Here is a 6,000-nt window from a genome sequence, read left to right as displayed (position 1 = left end):
TGCCATTCTGGAGTCTGATTCAGTATTCCAAATGCGCTTGCATATAAAGAGTGGGGAAAATGGTACATTTTACAAAAAAAGAGTAAAGAATAACAGCTTTTTAGTCATTCTCAGGAGCTAGAAGACTTGATTTAAAAACCAGCCCTCACCAGCTTGTTTTGTGGTAGGTTTAGTGTCTGTTGCTAGTTAATACCTGTAAGACACAGAGCTTCACAAATGAGAAACAGAAATAATTTTGGTGATATTTGCAAGTTCTTTTCCTGAATATTATCCTTATTCAAGTAGTATATTTATGGAGTTTTAATCATAGATGTTTAAACTGGTTCTAATATTATTTATCACACCATTTTAGAGAGCTTAGAAGGACTTTTTTTGTTGTTGTTAATTTTTTATCACAGTAGACTTTCTGGATATTAGCATTTCTGACTTTTAAGGCAAACAGCTACATTCTCAGCATCTAGTCCTGATATCATAAGATTCAGATGTATGTAGGGCCCTTTAGAAGTGATAATGTTTTTGTGACTCACCTATACTATACTCAACAGCAATTAAGACTTGCAAATACACATGCTTTATATTTTCCATGCCTGTAATATTACTTAAGTGTTTTGGTTTTTTGTGTTTTTGGTGATTCATTTTTTTTGACATTCACTTCTGTTGCTGTACATGGTACTGTAGTTACCTAGGATTTTGATTTTGGTGAAGGTTTTCCTTATTAAAAGCACCAAGATGAATTATATAAAAGGCTATAATGCTTCTTAAGAAAGAGCATGTCAACTAAAATATTATGAAGGGGATGTGTTATTTTTGATGTTTTTAAATAAGGAGACAAAGGCAACACTCCAGTTTTCTAAGATTGCAGAGAAAGTATAAAAGCAAACTCAAGGAATATTGACAAATCTAAAAGACATTGGAAATAGATGGAAGAAGGCATCCACCTGGCAGAAGAGAAGGTCAGTTTCTAGAGCATCTTTAAGTTGAGGAAGAGAATTGTCTCAGGAAAACATTAGCTCTCCAAAGGAACTTGAAAGAAATAATGTGAAATAATGGCCAACAAGTGGGTTGAAGTGGGAATATGCAGGCAGAAAGTAATAGGTGCAACTTTCTGCTTCTAAGACAATTTGTAATTTGTTTTTGATAGAAGGAATTTAGAGAAAGATGGAAGCATGTTATAGTTTATTTGGACTGAGGGATTATTGATACTAGCAGAACTGTTGCACAGCTGTTAGTAGTAATTGGATTTGTTGGCTTTTAATGTTAGGACTTCTATCAATGGACTTTATAACTTGACCACAAAATATTAATCTACTTAAATCCTTTACAAAATTAGTTCAAGTCATGGTATAATTAATTTTTTTAAAACTCTGTTAATGTATAAATAAAAGTTCTCATTTAAGCTTTGTCATTCTTTTTCCCTGTGTTTTCAACTGGCTATTTAAAAACAACACGCTATGCATCAAATCTTCTCTAGAATACTATTGTTGGCATTAAGATAGGATTCCACAAAACTGAGTGACAAGGACAAAATATAACAGGCAATGTGACATTTGACTACCTTAAGCATCTATTGTACAATGGGATTCTTATTTTAATCATTGTCTTCCAGATTATAAACTGTTTTTCTTCCCTTTTCTGCTGCAAGTAAATAGAACAGCCAGCAGTGAAATACAGGTTAGGTTAATTTGTCATTTTAATTCACTGGATGCAAGATAGCAAGTAACCCAGAAATATTGCTGAATATGCTTGCCATTAAGTTGATTAAGACGGGAAAAAATAGAGCAATAACTACTTTTATTTTGCACCATTCATATATTGTCACAAGATGGTACAGTCATACAAAAAAGATATTGATAAACTGGCTTTACTTCATCAGAAGGTCAGCAAGATTACTGGCTGGGCTATTGCACCTGACACATAAGGGAGAGAGTGGGGTTTTTTTTCTGCCTGGAGAAGACAAAGCAAAGGGAGGATCTTAATGCTGTCTTCAATTATCTAATGGGCAGTTGAAGAGAACACAACAGATGGACTTTTTTTTTTTCCCTCCCCAGAGGTACACAGCAAAAGGAAAAGCAGGAATAGATACAATCTGCAGCAAGACACATTATTTTAAGAGCTAAGGGGGGAAAAAATAATCTTTGCAGCAAGGATGGCCACACACTGGAGCGAGACCCAGCGGCTGTGAAATTCCCATCTGTGTAGCAATTCAAAATGTCATTGGACAAGCCCTGATCAACCAAATGTACTTTAGAAGCTGGCGCTGTTTTAACTGGAGACTTGGACCAGGTGATGTCCAGAGCTCCCTTCTCACATAAATCATTTTGGCATTTGACTGTGCTTCAAAATACAAACTCCATTAACAACTATAATAAAGTGTATTTAAAGTTCATTAACGAAGTCGCACAAATAGCACAAATAAGTGTTACCTTTGCCTGTGTTTTCTGTGGCCATTGTCATCTTCCTGACCCTAGAATATCTAATTATCATTTTATGTCTCTTCTGCAATGAAGAGAGTACCTAAGCTGTCACCTTTAGAAGTACAAAGGAGGGCACTAAGAGGCCTTTACAATTCAGGAAGGTGTGGAAAAGATTCATTTGACCTTCTTTATGCAGGGAGATGTCAGAGAAAAAAAAGCGCATTTTTCTATGTCAGGAAAACAAAGCTTGAAATAGATTTCTACCTGAAAAATACTTAATTTTCAGGCTGGGTGCTAGGTTTTTTTTGTGTTTTTCTCTGATCTGAGGTGTGCTGGTAAGTCAGTCAGAATTCTCACGTGTCTTAGGAATGAACATTACTGAGAAGCACTGGCACGTGCATGGCAACCTCCAAAAAGTGACCCCCCCCAGTGCATCTTAAAATCACATGTGAGATAAGAAAGGTGGCTCTCCTTAAAGTCCCACATTCCTGCAGGGGTCTGTGGGACAGAAGGGGGCGGCCATCCCCTTTGTACTTTCTGCTCTGCCTTCTGCAGGACACCATTTCAATTTTCTGTGCTGTTTCACGGTGTCAACTTTACCCCATATGAGACTTCAGAAGGTACAAAGTTAAAAAAATAAAAAAAGCTGGTTCTGCTTTAGCTGACCATGCAAAAGAGTTATTCTGCTACTATGCAAGCATACAAAACAGTATGAAGAGATGAAGGCTAGAACATTAAAAAATAGATGACATTAATAGAATTTCTGAACAATTTCAATCTGTTCTCTGAGGCAGCTGAGGGACTCAGTAGCAGTTGGAGTTGCATTTAGTGGTCATCTGAAATTTACACTGACATATACTCCCATGTAGGCATGTATATATATATATTGGGGGGGAGGGATTTTTTATTATTTGGCAATAACTCTGAAGTATTAATTGGAAAAAATGTGGCTCAGCTTTGAGAAACAGCTAACACCACCTTTTTTCCTTCAAATATTTTTTATTTATTTCACTGTTGAAAATTTTGTGAAAATTATTCTACTCCCCACTGATAGCTTATTATTTATGTATAACTTTGGAGATACATTCTCAGTTTCTAACAGAATTTTGCATTGGTCTTTGCTACAGAACAAATATAACCATTTTTTTTTCACAAGAGGACTCTAACTTCAAGAACCTCTTTAATTCAATGAAAAGTTCAATGTAACTTTTTTGGAAACCTCTCACCCTGCAAGAACACAGGAAGTCAAAATAATTTTGATTTCAAATACTATATTTATAACCATAAATATGCAAAATATAAGTGAAGGGAAAACAATGCAATATTTGAGGGTTTCCTACATTATGCTTTCTTAACATAAAAACAATACAGAGGTGTTTCTCATTGTGCTAACGCTGAATAGCAGAAATCAAAATCCTGTTTTGTCAGTTCTTCCTAAAACAGCATTGTTCCCCCCAGTACACAATTCCCTGCCATGATTCCTCCTGTTCTGAATGACTCAGTTTCCGCATTTCCTTAAAAGATTACTCAGTCTGTGAAATAGATTCAGGACCGTTTTGCTGAGAGTCTGTTTCCACACTTCGTTTTATCCAATTAATTCTCATGATTGGTAAGAATTCTGAACAATTTTGCTTTTATTGTCTTATTATCTTCATTTTGAAATCATCAATGACATATGTGATGTCTTAATGGAACAGGACTATCCTAACTAATACTGATTTATGAGTTCGTTATGTGTGAAGCTAAAAATCACTGGGTTCTTTCTATGTGAATGCGGTACTGTGTGCTTTAGCCATTCTGCCTTTTTCTTCTATCACCTTTCAAATAATGTCTTTTCACAGAATTCCAAGTGTCCCAGTGGAAACCCGCTCTGTACTGTTTTTATCCCAGTTACTTTACCTATTCTTTTTCTAGGCTGTATCTCTTCTAGGCTTGTTTTTTTTAATAATTTCATTGCAAAGGCTTACAGACGTAACATTGTGTTATGCTGATGTGATGAGTAGCATGAGATACAGTCATGCTGGGATGATGGTGTTGGGATACCAAGCTGCTGGAGGAAATGGGGCGAATGATTCATTGTTTCACTCCTGTCAATAAAGGGTCAATGTTCAAAGAATTAGAGGGCTTACAGAGTGCCAACTTCTGGATAAGAAATAAAACAAAAGCTCTGACGGTTTGTGGTTATTAAAGTTTCCATGGCTCTTGTCCAATACTAACATACAATTTTGAAATCCTGACAAAATTCAGATTGACTTATTTACATTCTGCTTCCCCATATTTCCTATTATTGTATAACACATGGTCATTACTTACTTGTTGTGTAATGTCCTATGATGCTAAGCAGGTGCTGCTGCTGCTTTTTGCTTGGGAACATATCTAAATGTAATGTAAACCTGTAGTTTAATGAATCATCTCTATCTCTAATTTCTGATATTGTTCATCTTTGTTCAGGCTAATGCTTTTTTAGGATTATCTTCCTAAATTTATTTACATTTCTTATACACTCAGCCACAGGATAAAATTTCACTCTCAAGTACTGTTGTAAGGTCATGGTGTATGCATACGCAGACAGACCTAAGAAAAATCCTGAAGATTTTTGATGCACAGAAATAAAAATACAATGAAAATAGCCACATATAGTAATTTTCTTACTTATCTGATCTAAGAAAATGTATCCTTCACTTCTATGGTTTAATCAAATAAGTAAAGCAAGAATTTAACTGTAAAGAAATTATTAAAGTTAGAAAATATTTCATGTTTCAAGTGAATCTCTGGTCTTGCTTCTGTCTACCAGAAAGTTCATCTGAGCAGAACCTGACATTTTAGGACTCCTTAAGTGTTTCGTAAGTTGTTCTGTTTGGCTCTGTGGCAAAAGGAGACCAGCACATATCACATTCTGGCTGCTGACCAAACCAAAAGAAAAAACTGTAAGGAGAGACATCCTGAGGTGTGTTCCCTTTAATATATATATATGCAATAACCTTGGGCAAGATTTAAAAAGATTTAAGAGAAACTGAAGGCCCCAAGGTCAACTATAAATTACAAAATTCTCACTCAGTTCTGTTTAACAGCACAGACACCTAAATTCTCCAAGTATCTTTGACTTTAACATACACTAAAAATTCATAACTCTCTTTTGCACACGCAAAAGCCCAGCTAAGGAGCTCATGCCCTGTTCACAGTTATCTGCTCTAAAAGTGTCCAAAGGCACCCAAGCTGTGGGCTCGCCTTTTGGTTTAAAACTGACAGTCTTGGAGCCCAAACTTAGTGCAATGTTGGCTGCTTTTCAAGTTGAAGCACCACAACTTCCTTTCTATCCCATTTTACAAGGGAATCTGGGATTATACTGCCTTCCCAAGACATGGGAAATTCGGTTGTTTGCATATCATCAGTGGGTTGAAGTTGCATCTTCCAAAGTCTAGGAAAATGGTTAGCTACTGCCAACACCAAAAGTTCTGCTGTGCTGGCGGATGACAACTGAAGTAGTACTGAGCTTTGTAGGTGCCCAGGTTCTTTTTCAATTGGGCCTTTTTAGAGTGTGAGATCTCAGGGCAGGAACCATCATCTGTGCTTGTAAATGAGAAAA

The sequence above is a fragment of the Patagioenas fasciata genome, chromosome 8 (genome assembly GCF_037038585.1).
Source record: "Patagioenas fasciata isolate bPatFas1 chromosome 8, bPatFas1.hap1, whole genome shotgun sequence".
NCBI classification, from domain to species: domain Eukaryota; kingdom Metazoa; phylum Chordata; class Aves; order Columbiformes; family Columbidae; genus Patagioenas; species Patagioenas fasciata.
Note: the sequence above shows the minus strand (reverse complement) of the source record.